Here is a 19,918-nt window from a genome sequence, read left to right as displayed (position 1 = left end):
ATTTCTAATCCCCAATTCATAGGCATAACACTGCAGCCAACAATTTCTAGCTTGCACTGATGACAAGTCATGAAGGATATTTTCATTTACTGCGTTTTATTTGATTAATGTACAGTTACTTGAGCCTTTGAAATGAGAGCATTAACTCTTACAGCACAATTTCATACAGCCCTACCTAAAGGCAAAATTAATGTGCACAGTACATGAATCTCAAATGCATTCCCAAGTTTTCAGATATAGTTTTCCACTCTCGCTGACAGAGGTTAAATTATAACAGTCGACATTAAAGTTGTTGCTTTTATAGGTCATAACATGCAGCACACAATAGTGCAACGACGAAGAATAAATTTGAGAAGATACTCAACCAACGTACTGCCTCTTCAAATGATCTGCATCAGAAATGTTGGATTCAAATTCACTGATCATTCCCAATGAAGAACGATAGAAATCTCAGCATTGCTAATGACAGAAAGGGACATCTGTGGAGGAAAGAGAAGGAGAAGAGAGAGCGAGAGTGGAGAGAGGACTGTAAATGCAGGACTGAGGGTGTTGTCACACAGTATACAAAACAAGGTGTAAAGGAGCTTGTATCGCAGATTGAAATTGGCAGGTGTGTTGTTGTGGGCACCACAGAGGTTCTGCAAGGGGATCAGGGCTGAGAACTAAATACTAAAGGATGCATGTCCTATGGAAAGGACAGGCAGATGAACAGAGGGAGCAGAACTGCCTTGTTTGTAAGAAATGAAGCCATATAAATGAAAAACTGCAAAGGAAAACTGCAGTGAGTTATGTAAAGGCCTCCTAGCAGTAGTCAGGATGTGGGGATGTAAATAAATCATACAAAAGGCAGGTAAGAAAGGCACAATTACAATAATCACGGGGGACCTCAATATGCAGATGCACTGGGAAAAATGGGGTCAGTAATAGATCTCGATTAAAGGAACTCGTGAAATGTCTACAAGATTTTTTTTTTGGAGCTGCTATTGACACAGCCCACTAGAGAACAGCGAATCTGGATTCGGTAACGTGTAATGAGACAGACTTATTCGGAAACTTGAGGTGAAGGAATCCCAAGGGGGCAGTGATCATAATGTGGAGTTCACCTGCATTTTGAGGGAGAGAAGCTGGAATCAGATGTAACAGTATAACAATTGCATAAAGATAAACTACAAAGACATGAGGAAGAAGATGGCCAAAGTTGAATGAAAGGGGAGTCGAGCCTTGAGAATGGAAATGAGGAGAAATTTCTTCAGAGGGTGATAAATCTGTTGAACTCATTGCTGTAGAGGGTTATGGAGGCCATGTTTTTGAATTTATTAAAGACAGAAATAGAGAGGTTCTTGGTTAACAAGGGAATCAGTGGTTACGGGGAGAAGGCAGGATAGTGAGGCGAAGAACCATATCAGCCATAATTGAATGGTGGAGCAGACTCAATGGGCTGAATGGTCTAATTCTGCTCCTTTATCTTATAGTCTTACGGAAATATACTGAATCACCTCTTTCACCTATCCAATAGCTTATTTAATAACATATTTCACACAAGGCTTATCTCACTTCCTACTCCAGTTTAATTTTTAACCAGTTACCTGTGGGATTAAGTGTTTCCCATGGTCAGTGGCATTGCAGGATCAGATTTGTTAATAATTTTCCAGAGACACTTTTTAGGAAAAATTAACAGGGACAAAAAAAAGACGATTTAAAAATAAAAATGTTATAGCTTCCAGTAAAATGCTTGTATTTTCTATATAACGTTCTTGTAATATTGAACTGTGCTTTACTCACATTCCAAGCTGAACGTGGCAGAGACCTGGGGTTAGCTTCAATAATAAGATACATTACAAAACACACTGGTGTTCACTCTGTTCCTGGCAGACAATCACTGCTGCACTTCACAGAAATAAAGGATTAAGCACCTACACTAACATATAACTGTGAATGGACTTGTTGACTCAACAGCAAATGGATGAATCAGTAACCATTGTGTTTGGGAGGGGAACAAAACAACGTTCTCTCAGGACATGTTCCTTAATTTTCATTCTGGTGTTATATTGTTATTTCATCATAAGCTTGAGTTGCAATAATGTGTGTTATATCATCATTTCAGTACATTGGAATTAAGTCTGGAAACTCCATAGCACCCAAGTTCTGGTGCACCAATATAGTAATGGTCTGCAACAAAGCACCAGAGAGAATCATACAACACAGAAACTGGCCCTTCCACTGGCATATTTATCCCAACCACTAAACACCAAACTACATTATTCTTATCTTAATCCCACTTCAGTTTAAATATCCTAGTCTGCAAATAAAACAGCAAACATTTTATTGGTTAAGCAACAGCAGTTTCCACATATTTCCAATTTTGTCTACTGTATTTACTGATCAAAATGCAGTCTCCCCTACACTCGGGAAACCAAACAGAGTGGGTGACTAAAATCTGAAAGAATTGTGGATGCTGTAAATCAGAAACAAAAACAGAAGTTGCTGGAAAAGCTCAGTAGGTCTAGCAGCATTTGTAAAGAGAAATCAGAGTTAAGGTTTCAGGTCCAGTGAACCATTCCTCAGAACTCTGTTTCTCTGCAAAGATGCTGCCAGACCTGCTGAGTTTTTTCTAGCAGATTAGGCAATTGCTTTCCACAACATCTCCGTTCAGTCCACAAGTGTGTCCTGGAGCTTCTAACAGTCCATCTTTTTAACTCCGCATCTCGCTCTCCCACTAATGTTTCAGACCTCACTTCTGCACTGTTCCATAAGCAAAACTGAAGCTTGAGGAACACATTACATCTTTTGATTAGACATATCACAAATATCTGAATTCAACAATAAACTTCATTTTATTCTCAACTAAACCACCCATTGCCTTCTCAGAACATATTCCATCTCTAACTTTTCCCAGTCGTGTTAAAAACCTTAAATATTCACACTGTTTCTCTCCACAGACATTGCCATAACTGTTCCAATATTTTGCTATCCATGTGGATTAAGAGTTTAGTTTGCAAATTGCTGAGATTTTAAAATTCTCATGTTTTTAGTCCCTCCTGAAGTTTGCTTCTCCTCCTCCTAGTTCAAATCAATAATTTAGAAAAACGTGGTACTTTCCCATTTCTTGAAAATCCTTGATTTTCATCGGTGTATAATTGCTGACCATACCTTCAGTTGCCAAGATCCTAAACTGATATACTTTTGCCAAACCTCTTCTGCTCTTCATCCTTCTTTAAAAGCACTCCTTGAAATCTAACTTTCACTTGGTTTTTGATCACTTGGTGTCCAATTTTGATTCTTTACACTCAATGAAATACCTCAGAACATTTAACTACATTAATAGCATTTATATAAATGCAAATTAGAACAGTATTCTCCTAAAGTCTTTAACAGAACATTATTATTGAACTGTGGAATATTACACAGCAACAATGAAAACAGCTAAGTACAATTATACTACTAACAAGGCATTTACTGTGAAGTTGCTTTGATATTTAATCACATGGTAAACCGATCACTCACTGCAGAAGGAAAAACACCAAGTAGTTTGCACCTTTTAATATTGCATGTAAGTACATCTCAATGGCTTCATACGAAATATCATAAGAAATTGGAATAACCTCTCCTCAGAAATAACTAATCAAAATCACTTCACAGACTTTAAAGCACACATGGAAAAAAAAGAACACATAGCAAGGGCAAGCACACAGCCCAAAGGTTACACCAGTTCTGGTCAACGGTGTTGCACAGCAACATCTGAAAACTATTTTGAGATTTGTCACACATCATCATTCCTCATCATTTAAGGTCTCCTGCCCTCCCATCCTAACAGAGATATTCCCTCGTTCTTCATAAACCTTTCTGTCTCTATACTTACTCACAAGTAATCATCGACTCAAAGCACTAACCCTGCCCCTCTCAATAGATGGTGCCAGACTTCTGAGTATTGATTCCCACAAAGTACTGTTCATTATTTTTTAAATGTATTCATTTATTTATGGCAGACAATTTTCATTCATCAAGGTCCGACAAATAGCAGTGAGATTAATGACTGCTTATCAATCTTGGTGGTTACAGCCGTACGTCAGTATAGTACTCTCCTGATTGCTTGTTGTAATAGCTGTAGGGGATCACATAGGGGTAAAAACAATGACTGCAGATGCTGGAAACCAGATTCTGGATCAATGGTGCTGGAAGAGCACAGCAGTTCAGGCATGCTGCGGGGATCACATAGGGCTGTGTGATGGCAGAGTAACGTAGGCCAAGTTTATGCCCCATCCAAAAGAGTGAAACATTGACAACATTCATTTGAAATTCTCCTGTCATTTAATGCTACTACTGGTAGATACAGTATTTGCTTAGACAGATGATGATTTGTCATCCTTTGCAGTATTCCTATTGTCAGCCTGGAATGAACTTTTCAATCCCCATTGCTCACAGGAGTGAGCCCACAACTGACATTTATCTCCATTTTAGAACATATTTTATAAGTTTGAAAGAAACTACTCATATTCTATAATGGCAGTGACATTTACAGTCATTGCTAGTATAAGATGACATTTTGCAGCATAAATAATTTGCAAAACAAAGATTATAAGCATATTGTACATGTAAAATTTTAAAAAGGAAAAATGACAGGGCGTTTTCATGTATCAAGTTTTAAAACTAGGTTTTCTTAATTTCACCCAGGTAGAATGAAGAATGATTTGTGCTATGAGGTATGCTCAGTTACCATGGCACACTGAAAAAAAACAACTGCCATTCTATTAAACAATGTACCTCACTGGCAGGATCGCAGTCACTGAACGGATGCTAGCGCCATTCTCTGAAATGTCTCCTGTTGTTTAATACTACTACTGGTATTTAGAGTATTTCCTTAGACAGATGATGATTTGTCATCCTTTGCAGTAAATTCCTATTGTCTACAGTTTTAGTCAAGCAAAAACTATTGCAGCCATTAGGCAGCAGGATTTTAAACTGTTATTTCAGGTCATAGTTAGTGATGGGCTGAATGCCTCTTTCTGCACTATATCATTTCTATGATTCAAATATCTGTGACTGATATTAACTTTCCATCTGGCACAGAAAATAACTACTGCTTCACTGAGGTTGTATAAAGTTGAAATAAATACTCCACTACTGAGCAGACCATTACAATTCTGAATAGGACTAGTGGCAAAGTTAACAATGACAAATTATGAGATCCTGAGAAAAAAAAAGGAATTGTGGCAGTGGTGGGTAGTGGTGGGGGCTGGTGGTAGCATTAATTCACACAGCCATTGCTCTAATATACATTATAGTTTTCAATCCTCTCAGCCACAAAATACCAGGCACTTGGCTGGTGCAACTTCAAAACCAAGACGCAAAATTGCCATCCATAATCTACCGCCTAATCCCACACCATGTCAAAGCTCTCACCCGTATCAAGTTTAATGCACTCGAAGCTCATCTTAAATCAGAAAGTCATTCTGTCCATTTTGACAATTCATTAAGGGAAAGCATGAAACAACACGAATACTTCTACAATTTTCTGAACGGTTTCAACAAAGTGGAAAAACGGGTGGGAGAAGTGAAGAAATAATCCAAGCATAGTAAACCTGCATTCTCTGTCTGTATTTTTCTCTCTGCTAAATACAATGAATTTCACTTACAGGGAATCAAATGACTTGCGAACAATTCAATCAACACCCACAGCTTTCATTCCTTTTTGATGAATCATTTTTAATTAGACATTCCTGGTAAACTGTCACAAAATGCTCGTCCATTCATAGCCTTTGCAGTATATTCAGTGTTGCTGCTGCTCGTTCCCTTTCTAAACTTACCAAAATGAAGCAATTACTTGAGTACTATTTCAACACTTACTGTCTAAAAAGTGTGCAAATAAGACAGAATATTATTTTGTTCAGACAATTGGTTATTTCCAGTTTGTTTTCAGTGCTGATCATTCAAACTCTTTGACCATAGGTAAATTCATTAATCCCTAGTAAGCAAAGTCACAAATATGGAGAAAGGAAGGGAGAGGAAAAGGAGGGTAGGCAAAGTACAAGGAAAGAGTAAAAGGTATAAAATGATATCAATTTGGGCAAATTCTTGAAACAAAGTAATTACATAAAAATGAACATTTTTCTTTCATAAATAAAATTTCAAATTCTATTTTAAGATATCATCTATTCTCAAAATACAAGTCACAAAAGCTTTTTTTTCTTGTTTTAATGCATGAATCAACTTCTGGCACCTATTGGTATTCCTTTCCGTGGCTGCACTCGAGGTGAGTGATTAAACAGGAGCAGCTTTATCAGCATTCCTAGCTCCACCTCCCTGACTGGAACAGATGCCTCTTGTTAACAAAATGAATCACCAAAGCACAGAAATTAAACTGCATCCACAATCCACCCACATCGATTACATAACCATGCGAGTGTCAGAGTTTATAATGATTCGCATCCGGCAAAGCCCAAGTGCACTGGAAACATTCAGTCTCCAATTCCCTTCCTACACTACCTGTTCACACTTGCATTTTTGTAATACACCCACCCCACCCACCACAAAAAAATATACAACCGTGGGCGTCTTCTGGAAATTCAGTGGGGAACAAGTTCAACTCACAGCAAATCGGTTTTAAATGGAATTACTTCAGGGTACAGGTCGGCGCCACTTCATTTCAATTGATACTTAACTGTTTAGAGCCCAGTGTTATACAAATAAGGGGAGAGTTGTGTAAAATAAAAACAAAAAATGTTGCAAAACATTCAGCAAGTCAGGTTACACATTTAGGTAGAAAAACATAACTAACAGCAATGATCATCACCAAACTCGAAATAACGCAAACCATCTCCCCTTGATATTCAACATTATCATTGCTAAATGCTCCAGCCATCAATATCCTGGGACCAATACCCCCTCGAAGTTCTTTTCAGCGTGCAGATCTCAGAGGTGTGTGCAGCATTGACTCCAGAAACCAGGAGTCAATGTTGTCAGTACGTCAACCGGATTGTGCAGAACCTCAAAAGTGGCTATATTGCCTAGGGCTATCATACACCGGAAACTGAACCAAAACACTGGTGCAAATACTGTGGCCACAGGAACATGTTAGAAACCAAATCCTGCAGAAGGCAACTCACCTTATTTCTCCCTAATGCCTGTTCACCATCTATAAGCACAAGTCAAGAATAAGATAGAATCCTCCCCACTTGCCTGGATGAGTGCAGGCCCAACACAAAAAGCTCGACATCATCCAGGATAAAGCTGCCCTCTTGACTGGCACATCCATAAATATTTCAACATTGACACGCAGTATTCACCATCTACAAGATGCACTGCAGAAATTTACCAAAGCTCTTGGGATGGCACCTTCCAAACCCACAGCCACCACCATAAAGAATAACAAGGGCAGCAGATACATAGGAATACTACCAGCTGTAAGTTCCCTGCCAAACTACTCACCTTCTAGACGTGGAAATATAATTCCATTATTTCAGTGTCACTTGTCAAAATCCTGAAACTGTTTCCCGAAAAGGCACTGCTTCAACAAATGGACTGTAGCAGTTCAAGAGGGCAGCTGACACCACATTCTCAAGGGCAATTGGGAATGGGCAATAAATGTTGGGCCAGCCAGCAATGTCCACATCGTATGAATACAACACAAAAAATCTAAAGGAGCAGGAAGGATTTGGATTCAACTTAAATAAGGAACAGGAGCAAGTCATCCAGCTCCTCAATCAATCATGACTGATCTTTGGCCTAACTCCATATACTTCCCTTTGGCCTCTCTCTCTTAATACCTTTGCTGAACAAAAAATTCATTTCAAGATTAAAATTAACAACTGATCTAGCATCAATTGATGTTTGTGGAAGAGACTTCCAAATATCTACAAACCTTTATGTGCAAAAGTGCTTCCTAACATCTCTCCTGAATGGTCTGACCCTAACTCTCAGACTATGGCAAAAACAAAGTGCTGAAAATCACAGCAGCATGCATGGAAAGAAAGCAAGCTAACATTGAATCTAGATGACTCTTCATCAGAGCTATCATTATGATAATTATAGACTATGGCCTCTAGTTCTAGAATCCCCAGCCATTGTTTAGTAGTTTATCTTTATCTACCCTGTCTTTTCCTATTAGTGTCTTGAAAGCTTCAATCAGATCACCTTCTAAATTCTACAGAAAACAGGTGAAATGTGTCTAATCCCTCCTCATAAGGGTTTAAGTTAAGTCAGGAATCATTCTTATAAGCCAAGTTTTACTCCCTCCAAGATCTGCTCACGGACTACTCTAGGTGGTGTCTAACCAGTATTTCATACAGCTGCAGCATAACTTCTGCATCCTTATACTTACCTGTCCTCTAGACACAAAGACCAACAATCCATTGGCCACCTTGATTATTTTCTGCATCTGTTTGTCTATTTTAAAGATCTATGCATCTGGACCCTTAAGTCCCTTTGGACATACCACTTTATTTAACTTCAGCCCAGCTAGAAAGTGCCCTGATCTATCTTTTCTTGATTCAAAATGGATAACCTCATACTTGCTTACACTGAACTCCATCTGCCACAGTTTAGCCCATTCACTTAGTCCATCAATATCCCAGTGTGATTTAATCCCATCAGCTACACTGTCCTACAGTACCATCTAACTTTGTGTCATCAGCAAGTTGGGATGTGACTTTCTATGGCATTATTCAAATCTTTAATAGATAAAAGCAAATAATTGAGCCCCTAACACAGATCCTTGTTGGACACTACCCATTATCCCTACTTTTGGTTGTCTGCCAATTTCAACTAACCAATCTGCCAAGCCATGCAAGTAATTTGCCCTCAATTCTGTTGGCTTTTATCTTAATTAACAATCGCTTACATGGAACTTTATCATATGCATTCTGGAAGTCAATATAAACAACATTCATAGACAGTCCCCTGTGAACTTCATTAGTCACTGCTTGAAAAAAATTCAATTGTTTCTCCCTGATTAATTGAAATTTTCTGGGTTCAGTTACCCCATCATTGACTATAGGCTCCAACAATTTCACCAGCACAGATATTAAGCTATCTGGTCTGTAATTCCCTGGTTTTTCTCTTTCCCCCTTCTTAAAAAGCAAAGAGATATGTCCCTGTGCATTGGAAAATTGCACAATGCTTGTATCTAGGAACTCTGAAAGATTATAGTTAAGGTGTCTATTATATGATCCTGTGCTTTCTTTAGCACCCCTGGATGGAAACAATCAGATGCTAGGACTAAAGTGTCAACTCCCCATTAAGTAAACATCAATAATGAGGAAATTAAAATCAAATTTATTCAGTAGATATCCCTGATCCACTTAATTTCCTCAGGACTTCCAGCAAGCTATCCTCCTTTTCCACTGTAAATATTAAAGTAAATAGTTATTCAGTATGTCTGCTATTTCCCCATAGTTATTGACAATATCCCAATTTTCAGTCTTAAATGAGCCAACATTGCTCCTGACCACTACTTTCCCTTTATCTAACTGATTTTTTTCTTATGGATGTCCCTTGCAAGTTTCCTTTTATAATCCCTTTCAGTAGCTTTTATAAGCTGCTATATAGTTCTTTGCTAGTCTTAGCATTTTCATTCCCATTCTACAGGATCTGTTCTGTTTCTTTGCATTAAGCCCTTTATTTTAGTTTTATGCTGTCCATCAACATTCAACAGCACCAAACTCCTTCAAGCTCCTTGGGTATTGCACTGATCTGCCAGCCTAGATTTCTATGCCCAACTCTCCAGTGTGGAACTTGATTCTGCAATCATCTGGCTCCATGAGATACCAACAGAGTCATACCAATTACAATGGAAAGACGCATTACAAATACATTTGAGAGAGAATGTGGAACAAATTGAATAAACATCATGGAATTCAGGCAGATGTGAAATCTAATGAGGGAAAGCCAACAAAATTGAGTAAGATATAGCCCAGAAAAAGGAAGTAGACCAAGATCAGGAGCGAAGACTACCCCATTAATTGAGTTTCTACATTCTGGAACTAATCCATCAACCCCACCTCTTCAGCTTCCTTTTCTCTTCCAAGATCCTCTGTAAAACTCCTCTTCTAAGATCTTCTGTGAAACTAGACTCTTTGATTAAATCTCTGTTCTCCTGTTCCAAAGATGTCCTCCTTTGGCTGAATACCATCATTTCTTCCTTGTCGCTCTGAAAAACCAAGCAGTGTTCTTTATTGATAAAGGCACTATACAAATACAAGTCATAACCACTGACACCACACACTCTGATATCTGCATAAAGCACATTGCAAAAAGTGGCTTTTCTATTCTAATAAATTTAAATGCAGGCGCCAGTGCTGAAAATAAGACAAATTTGACAAAGTTGCATGCTGTTTCTTACTCAGACTCCATCCCTAGCAGAATTGCTGCCATACAATTATGTTGCTACCTAGGCTATCTTGCACAAGATAGAATTAAATCAGCAGTATATTCTGCATTCATTCGGAGTATAAAAATTAAAATTAAGATCCTTTACCATGGTTCCATCACCCATTTTTAAAAAAAATCAATATCAGACAGAAGAGAACTGTACTGAAGTACAGTTCTTCAGTTACACAGTATGTGCAGTATGCACTTAAATAAATCAAACCAATTGGCATCCTCTTTCAAGAAGTCTTGGTATTGCTCCAACGCTTAATATGAAAAGCCAGTTTATTGGCTTTGATTTGCTTTTCCTGTGTTTGTTTTGCCATTGAGAGCAAAACAACAGGCAAGGAGGACGCAAGGAATTAAGTTCCAGCTGTTGTAGTTTAAGAAACTGTTCCCCATTCTCAAACAATATCCACTTATTTCAAATTCAAATATCATATAACATATAAATGCAGAATTTTCAGTTTCCACAGTTTGTATCATTTATTTACAATATGAGCCTCAATGGTTACACACCCCTAACTGCCCTGGAGGCGGTGGTGGAGGTCTAACCTCTTGAACCATTGCAATTCTTGGGCTCACCCAATGCTTTTAGGAAAGGAATTCCAGAATATTGACCCAGTGACAATGAAGGAGCAGCAATATGGTTCCAAGCCAGGCTGATGTACAACTTTATAGAATCCCTCCAGCGTGAAAAACAGGCCAGTCGGCCCATCAAGTCCATACTGAATGTCTGAAGAGCATCCTGTCGACAATAGCAAGAAGTGACTATAGTCAGATGGCACAGAATCTGTATGGGTTGAGTTGAGGAACTGCGAAGGCAAAAAGACCCTGATGGGAATTGTGTACAAGCTCCTAGCAGCAGTCAGGATGTGAGAAGTTAAATAAATTAGAAGACAGAAAAGGCGTGTAAGAAAGGTACTACTGCAGTAATCATAGGGGACTTCAATATGCAGGTGGACTGAGAAAAATTGGGCTGGTAACAATTCTCAAGAATTCTCAAGTAAAATGTTTACAAGATGATTTTTGGAGCAGTTTGTACACAGAACAGAAAATTCTGAATTTGATGATGTGTAATGAGACAGACTTGATTAGGGAACTTAAGGTGAAGAAATCTCTAGCGGGCAATAACCATAATACGATAGATTTCACCCTGCTGTTTGAAAGGGAGAAGCTGTAACGGCAACAAGAAAGAAATGATGTGGGAGTTAGCCAGAGTTGATTCGAAGGGAAGCCTAGCAGGGAAGATGTTGGAGTGGCGATAGCAAGAGTTTCTAGGAGGAATTCATTCCAAGGAAGAAGAAACATCCTCAGAGGAGGATGAGGCAATCACAGCTGACAAGGGAAGTCAGGAACAGTATAAAAGCTAAAGACGAAGCATAAATGTGGTGAAGATTAGTGGGAAAACAGAAAAATCAGGAAGCCTTTAAAAACCAGCAAAAGATAACCAAAATAGCAAGGGGGAGAAGGGACACAGAGAGGTAGGAGGGTAAGCTAGCTCATAATATAAAAGACTGAATTTCTTTTTCCAGATATCTATAAGGGAAGACAGATACAAGAATGGACATTGGACCATTGGAAAATGGTGTAGGCTGGAGTAGTAAGGGGTAACAAAGAAATGGCAGAGATACTGAATAACTACTTTACATCTGATTTCACAGTGGCAGACACCAGCAGCTCAAGAGAGTCAGGGGGCAGAGGTGAATGTAGTGGCCGTCACTATTAAAGGTGCTGGGGAAATTGAAAGGTCTTAAGGTGGATAAATAATCTGGACCAGATGGATTGCATCCCAGAGTTATGGAGGACATAGTTGCGGAGATTGTGAAGACATTGATTCCTGAAAGATCACCACCATTGAAGTTAGAAAGGGTCCCAAGAGTTCCAAATAATAAATGTAACACCCCTGTTTAAGAAGGGAGGGAAGCAGATGACAGGAAACTATATGCCAGTTAGCCTGGCCTCAACCGTTGGGAAGCTTTGAGAGTCCACCTTTAAAGATGAGATTGCGGAGTACTTGGAAGTGGACATAGTCAACATGGCTTTGCCGAGGGAAGGTCATACTGACAAATCTGTTAAAATTCTTTGAGGAGGTAGACAAAGGAGAACCAATGGAATTAATCTATTTGGATTCCCAAAATAAGAGTCCATGTTGATATGTGCAAGGTGCTGGCATGGATAAATGATTGGCTGACTAGCAGAAGGCAGGTAGGAGGGATAAAGGGGTCCTTTTTAGGATGGCAGCCTGTGACTAGCGTAGTTCTATAGGGCTCCATTTTAGAAGAACAATTGTTCACATTATACATTAACAATTTGGATGAAGGAACTGAGGGCATTGTGGCTACGTTTGCAGAAAACACAAAGGAAGATGAAGGACCAGGTAGTGTTGAGGAAGCAATGAGGCTGCAGAAGGACTTGGGTCGGGTTAGGAGAGCGGTCAAACAAGTGGCCGATGAAATATAATATGGGGAAGTGTGAGATTTTGCACTTTAATAGGAGGAACAGGGCTATTTTCTAAATGGAGAAAGGTTTCAGAAGTCTGAAGCACGAAGTGAAATGAGCATCCTAGTTCAGGACTCTCAAGGTTAACATGAAGTTCAGTCGGCAGTTACAAAAGCAAATGCAATGTGACCATTCATTTCAAGATGGCTAGAATATCACAGCAGAGGTGTACTGCTGAAGCTGTATAAGGTTCTGGTCAGACTGAATTTAGAATATTGTTAGCAGTTTCAAGTGCCATTTCAAAAGACGATACTCTGGCATTGGAGGGGATCCAGAGGTTTACAAGAATGCTCCCAGAGATGAACGACTTGTCATATTAGCAGTAGTTCAGGACTCTAGGTCTCTATTTCATGGGAGTTTCGAAGGATAAGCGGGAATTTAATTGAAATTGTGCAGAATACAGTGAGGACTGCATTGAGTGACTTGGAGATGATGTTTCCACGAGTAAGGGAAACTGGGACACATGGGCACAGACTCAGAGGAAAGGGGTGACTCTTTGAATAGAGATGAGGAGGACTTTCTTCAGCTAGAGGGTGGTTAATCTGTGGAACTCACTGTCACAGAGGGCTGTGGAAATCAAATCATTAAGTGTATTTAAGACAGAGATAGGTTTTTTATTAGTAAGTGGATCAAGGACTACAGCGAGAAGGCAGTAGAACAGGGTTGAGAAACATTCATCCATGATAAAATGAAAAAACATCAGACTCGATGAGCCGAATGGCCTAATTCTGCTCCTACAGCTTACAGTTAGCTTGGCACTACAGGCTAAACATAAATGCAAATGCTTAAGCTTTATCTTGTGTACTAATGTGCTGAGCTCCTCCACCATTGAAGATTGGGATCAGATCTAATCCATTCATTGTGGGAATCACTCAGCCCTGTCTACTGCATGCTGTTTCCAGTGTTTGATATCGCTGTGTTGCAGCTTTATTGGTTTGACACCTCATTTTTAGTTATGCCTGGTGTATTTGCTGGCATCCCCTCCTGAACTTTTCCATGTTGATTTACTGGCTTGATAGTTATGGCATAGTAGGACACACCAGGCAGTGAGGTCACATATTAGGGGTTGAGTGCACTTCTGCTGCTGATGGCTCACAGTGCCTCATGGATGCCCAGTTTGAGTTGCTAGATCTTATAAAGTCTGTCCAATTTAGTGAAGTCCACAAGAACTACCAGATGGTCAATTACTAATACTATGAACAGGTAGACTGGTGAGCAGAAGGTCAAGTACATTTTTCCTTTGTAGTCTCCCTCACCAACTGCCACAAGCTTGCAGCTATGTCCTTTAGAACTTAGTCAACTCAATCAGCTGTGGTGCTACTGAGACATTGTTGGTGATGGATACTGAAGTCCCCAGAATACAATTTGTGCCCGAGAGCTACTTCCAAATAGTATCAACATGTTGAAATACTGATTCATCAACTGGTAGCAGATGGTAATCAGTAATAGGTTCCTTAGTCACGTTTAACTTGATGCCAAGAGACTTCATGGAGTAAAGAAACAATTGAGGACTCCCAAGTCACCTCTTCCCTGACTGTGTCACACTCAGGGCAACTGTCCTGCCAATGAGTCAAAACATACCTAGCGACAGTATCAGGAACATTGCAAGGTATGACTGAGTGTGACCATGTCAGGATATTGTTTGGCTAGTCTGTGGGACAGCCCTCCTAATTTCGGCATAAGCCCCCAGATGCTGGTGAATAGGACTTTGCAAGGATAATTTGGCAGAGTTCACCATTGTTATTTCCGGAGTCTAGATAAGGTTTCATTCCTTAGTTGCATCATTGCCAGGGTTGGAGGATCTGAGCTACAGGGAGAGGTTGAACAGTCTGGGGCTGTTTTCCCTGGAGCGTCAGAGGCAGAGGGGTGACCTTATAGAGGTTTACAAAATTATGAGGGGCATGGATAGGATAAATAGGCAAAGTCTTTTCCCTTGGGTTGGGGAGTCCAGAACTAGAGGGCATAGGTTTAGGGTGAGAGGGGAAAGATATAAAAGAGACCTAAAGGGCAACTTTTTCACGCAGAGGGTGGTACGTGTATGGAATGAGCTGCCAGAGGATGTGGTGGAGGCTGGTACAATTGCAACATTTAAGAGGCCTTAGGATGGGTATATGAATAGGAAGTGTTTGGAGGGATATGGGCCGGGTGCTGGCAGGTGGGACTAGATTGGGTTGGGATATCTGGTCGGCATGGACGGGTTGGACCGAAGGGTCTGTTTCCATGCTGTACATCTCTATGACTCTATCCCACTACAAAGAGTAAACAGAGTGGCTTGCTGGGCAGTTAAGAGTCAACCATACTGTAGTGGGTGCAAAATCACATGTAGGCCAGGTCAGGCCAATTAGGAATAAGATTTCCTCCTCAAATATCAGAATAGCTACATGAACATTTGTTCCGAAGTAGGATCACTGGGCTGGAAATGCTAACTCTGATTTCTCTCCACAGCTGCTGACTTTTTCCAGCAAATTCTGTTTTTACTTCTCGAATACTAGTTAATCACTTCTCTTAACAAGCACATGGTGGAAATGAGTCACTCAGAATACCAGGACTTACTTTCTCCAATCTAACAATTTGCATTTCATGTAGCAATCTTCACCTTAGCAATCAGTTTAATCCTTTCAATTTGCACTACATTGGAGTCCAAATTACAGGAAGCAAGACAGCATTGTCTGAGTGAGATGTTCACTAAAATTACAACAAGTTAAATTATCCTCACTTATGTTTACCATACATCAAATGTAGGAATGCGTCGTGAAATCAGTAATAGCCCTCCTAAAGTCCCAAACAATTGTCTGTACAGAAATAGCAGTGTCAACGCTGACAACCTTGGGGCGGCATGGTGGCTCAGTGGTTAGCACTGCTGCCTCACAGCACCAGGCACCCAGGTTAGATTCCAGCCTTGGGCAACTGTCTGTGTGGAGTTTGCACATTCTCCCCATGTCTGCTTGGGTTTCCTCCAGGTGCTCAGGTTTCCTCCCACAGTCCAAAGATGTGCAGGTTAGGTGAATTGGCCATGCTAAATTTCCAGTAGTGTCAGGGGTGAATATAGGGGAATGGGTCTGGGTGGGTTGCTCTTCGGAGGGTCGATGTGGACTTGTTGGGCCGAAGAGCCCGTTCCCACTATGGAGGGAATCTAATCTAATCAACCTCCTGATCACAGGAACAATCTTTCAAAATTACAACAGTAAAACAAAACAAAATTAGCGTGTTGCTATATACAAGGAATGTGGCCCTGGATTTTCCGACAGTCAGTATTATTCAAGTGGAGATGGGATTTGCACATGGGAGCTTTGCAGAATTCCCAACTAAGCAAACTCTGAAGGAATTTGAAATTGAAGATTCCAGTAACAATTCCCCGAAGTCTGGAACTCTGAAAGCTTCCATTTTAAATCAAAGAACTCAAAGGGCTCCAATTAAGGTGATCACTGAAGGGCTTATGCCCAAAACGTCGATTCTCCTGTTCCCTGGATGCTGCCTGACCTGCTGTGCTTTTCCAGCAACACATTTTCAGCTCTGATCTCCAGCATCTGCAGACCTCACTTTCTCCATAAAAATTTAGACTATTAACTATGTAGTCTAACTCCTGAGTGACTATAAAACAGACCCCATACTTATCTTTCTCACTCCAAACTACACCTCTCCCACACCACTTACATTACCCAGACCCAGTCCTCACACCCCAGGTACTTAGACTCCGACTCACTGAAGGCCCAACCACAGGGAACTTAACCCTCTTCCCCTGCTCTGGAGCGAATCTGCTTCTGACTCTTGTTAACTGAGGCCTCTTGGATTTATTAGATTCAATAGGTGGGGGAATAGGTTTCTGTTAATCAATTGATTTTTGTTTCTGTTTCAGTGCTTCATCAAGGACTGTTTAAACATATTAAAGTTCTTTTCAAAAAAGAATTGGTGGAGGCGCAGAGTCCAAGGCCATCGTGCCCTATATTTCTGAATAATCTGCTAACAACTCACTACTGTAGGGCAATAAATTAGATTAGATTACATTACAGTGTGGAAACAGGCCCTTCGGCCCAACAAGTCCACACCGACCTGCCGAAGCGCAACCCACCCATACCCCTACATTTACCCCTTACCTAACACTACAGGCAATTTAGCATGGCCAATTCACCTTACCTGCACATCTTTGGACTGTGGGAGGAAACCGGAGCACCCGGAGGAAACCCACGCAGACACGGGGAGAACGTGCAAACTCCACACAGTCAGTCGCCTGAGGCGGGAATTGAACCCGGGTCTCTGGCGCTGTATTGCCACCGTGCCGCCCAATACAGAGCCATCACCTTAAGTCCTCCTCCCAATATATCATAGTCTCTACCCTTACTGAAAGAAACCCTAACAATCATTGATAAAATTCATGTATTATTTTCTGGTGCTTCCTCCATAAGTCCTATTTCCTCATATTTAAAAACCTAAACCCTAATTTTTTCAACCAAACTTTTCACTCATCGCATAATTTTCAAAACATCTTGTAATCGTCATTTGTTTGGACTTTCCTTTAGCTTAATTGCCCAAACTGTCCAATACCTTCATTAAAGGCCCCATACGAATTCAAATTGCCATTGCTGTAAATACCTTCTTTGGCAAAGTGCTGACATATGCAGATTAGGAAGTTCCCAAACTTGGGTCTTTATGTCATATTGGCCAAGCAACATCCCAAGAGAGAATGTTTTAAACAAAACATAGGATTCCTGCTCCTGCTTACAATCCAACAACACGCCCTTGAAACTGAGAACATAAATGTAATTGATTGATTGATAAAATCCAGCCAGGTGTGAAGAACACTATATGTCAAGTGGCCCGTCACATTCAATTTGTAATTGATATAAGAAGAATGTGATAGTGGGCAAGTTGCCAGAAGATTGGTTGCACACATGGAACCACATTACAGATTAAGAACTACCGTTACAAAAGGGAGAATATACGTTGGGGAAAAAAGAATCAACTAGGTTAAAACAAGGACTGCAGATACTGGAAACCAGATTCTGGATTAGAGTGGTGCTGGAAAAGCACAGCAGTTCAGGCAGCATCCAAGAGCAGGAAAATCGACGTTTCAGGCAAAAGCCCTTCATCAGGAATCAGTTTCCTGATAAAGGGCTTTTGCCCGAAACGTCGATTTTCCCGCTCCTCGGATGCTGCCTGAACTGCTGTGCTTTTCCAGCACCACTCTAATCTAGAATATACTTTGGGGAAGACAATATTAAGAGAAACACAGGGACCAGTTTAGAGTCCCATCTTTCCTGATGAAGGGTTTATACCAGGAACGTCAATTTTCCTGCTCCTCTGATGCTGCCTGACCTGCTGTGCTTTTCCAGCACCACACTCTTGACCCTGATCTCTATCACCTGCAGTCCTCATTTTCTCCTAGAGTTTCATGTTTCCCTAAAATCCCATCTCCACCCATGCTGACTTCACGAGTCACTGCCAAGATGTTTCTCACCACTGGTAGCACATTTCTGAAATCTACTGGAGGCTGTCACCAACTAACTGCCTCTGTTCCCAACCTCAACTGACCTTTCAGCAACTGTGTGTAGGGAATCCAAGATTTCAAAGCACTCTTGCAAACTCATGAGGGAGATGCAATATGACTCCGAAGTCTCACAGGTGAGCCGAATGCCTGCAATGTCTTTTACTTACAAATTTTCAGCAAATGGCCATTTTACCATTACGGCTGTTTTTTCACAATAAGATATTGTAAACAATACGTCAGGATTTTTTGTCTTATTTCAAGTGTTGATTTGTGTGCATTCATTTCAGAAGGTAGCTGTACAAGAAACAATGTGGCAAGCATCAGAACATCTGTAAGTATACCAAGTCCTTACTTATAGTTGCCCCATTTAATGTTGTTTTGTTTTAATGTTGCTTAACAGAGTCAGTAACCTCGGAGTGTCACTTAAACATTATTTCCTGTGCAATCCAACTGGCACCTCCTCTGCTCTGGCCTCCCAGCTGCAGACTCTCCCAACTCCCTAACCTCAGATCAGTGGGGGAGGAGCCAAGTAGTCATATGAATATCTATTTTCAATTCTTAATTTAACTTCAAGCATTGTTTTTCCCCTGTTAAGCTGCCAATAGCCGAGCACAGATTACAAAAGAGCAATGTGCCACATGATCACCTGTGTTTTTGATCAATATTGAGCAATTAACTTAAGTTGTCTTCCAGCAAAACGAATACAAGTGTACTACCATGTTGTTCCTCACAGGTATCCTGGGAAGTGCATAGGCTATTCAAATTTAATGAATGTATGGTCAAGCCCAAATATATCTCATTCTGATCCAACGCAAACACACTTTATAGAAACAGCCACTAAGCAGTTAAATTTTCCCATTCTTTTATGGGGTTACCATCATCAAATCAGTGCTGTTTCCAAATAACCTAGAGAATTTCCAGAATTCATTCATGCTGTTGAAATGAAAACAAGTGGAAAAATTCTTTGCACATGGTCAAACCAAGGCCATCTTTATTAATCCTTTCTTCTGATGTCCAGAGCTGTTAGTGCAAAATTACTTGCATCATAATTTAACTAAACAAATCAAAGAAAATTATAACTAGAAAAAGCACACATTATTCCACAACTCTTTAGTCAGGTATATTTTCATGTTTCCCCTTTAATTTGCAATGATCATCTCTAATTTGATTCTTGAATTTGGAAAGTGGTGCAAACAATTTTTTTTTGTTTAAAATTTTACAATTACATCCAAAGTCTTTTGGATAGCAGAGCACACAGTACAATACTATATTATAGTAATATATTGACAAGTTGAGTGGGTCAGGGAATCATAAAAGCAAAACCAGACCCGCTCTTTAGCTCAATCCCAACACATTTCTTCTGTGAACTGCACTCCAGACTGTTGTATCACGAATACTTAAATATTTAGGAATTAATCATAGCAAGAAGCAAATATTATATACAATACAGAGACGAATAGTGATCAAAGATTTTCATGACCACTCAACAATACTGAGCTTCAAGACTGGGAAATATCTCAGTTCTGATCATTTGTAAATATACTGAATACGATTTTGTCTTATCAACTG

General features: G+C 40.1%; 1 protein-coding gene across 2 annotated transcripts in view; it reads right to left on the bottom strand.

Annotated features, from left to right (window-relative positions):
• tnk2b (tyrosine kinase, non-receptor, 2b) overlaps positions 1-19,918 on the bottom strand; it is a 298,847-nt gene that overhangs the window by 268,502 nt on the left and 10,427 nt on the right. Inside the window, exon 2 of one of the 2 annotated variants that reach the window (XM_087993482.1) lies at positions 9,996-10,144. The exons of the other annotated variant lie outside the window; for it this stretch is intronic. The gene's annotated coding sequence lies outside the window, so the exon portion shown is untranslated. The remainder of the gene's footprint in view (positions 1-9,995; positions 10,145-19,918) is intronic. 2 annotated transcript variants of the gene reach the window in all.

The sequence above is a fragment of the Chiloscyllium plagiosum genome, unplaced genomic scaffold (genome assembly GCF_037043375.1).
Source record: "Chiloscyllium plagiosum isolate Xiang-an unplaced genomic scaffold, Cpla_swu_hap1 HiC_scaffold_13, whole genome shotgun sequence".
In the NCBI taxonomy this organism is placed as follows: domain Eukaryota; kingdom Metazoa; phylum Chordata; class Chondrichthyes; order Orectolobiformes; family Hemiscylliidae; genus Chiloscyllium; species Chiloscyllium plagiosum.
Note: the sequence above shows the minus strand (reverse complement) of the source record. Positions and strands in the feature narration are given on the sequence as shown.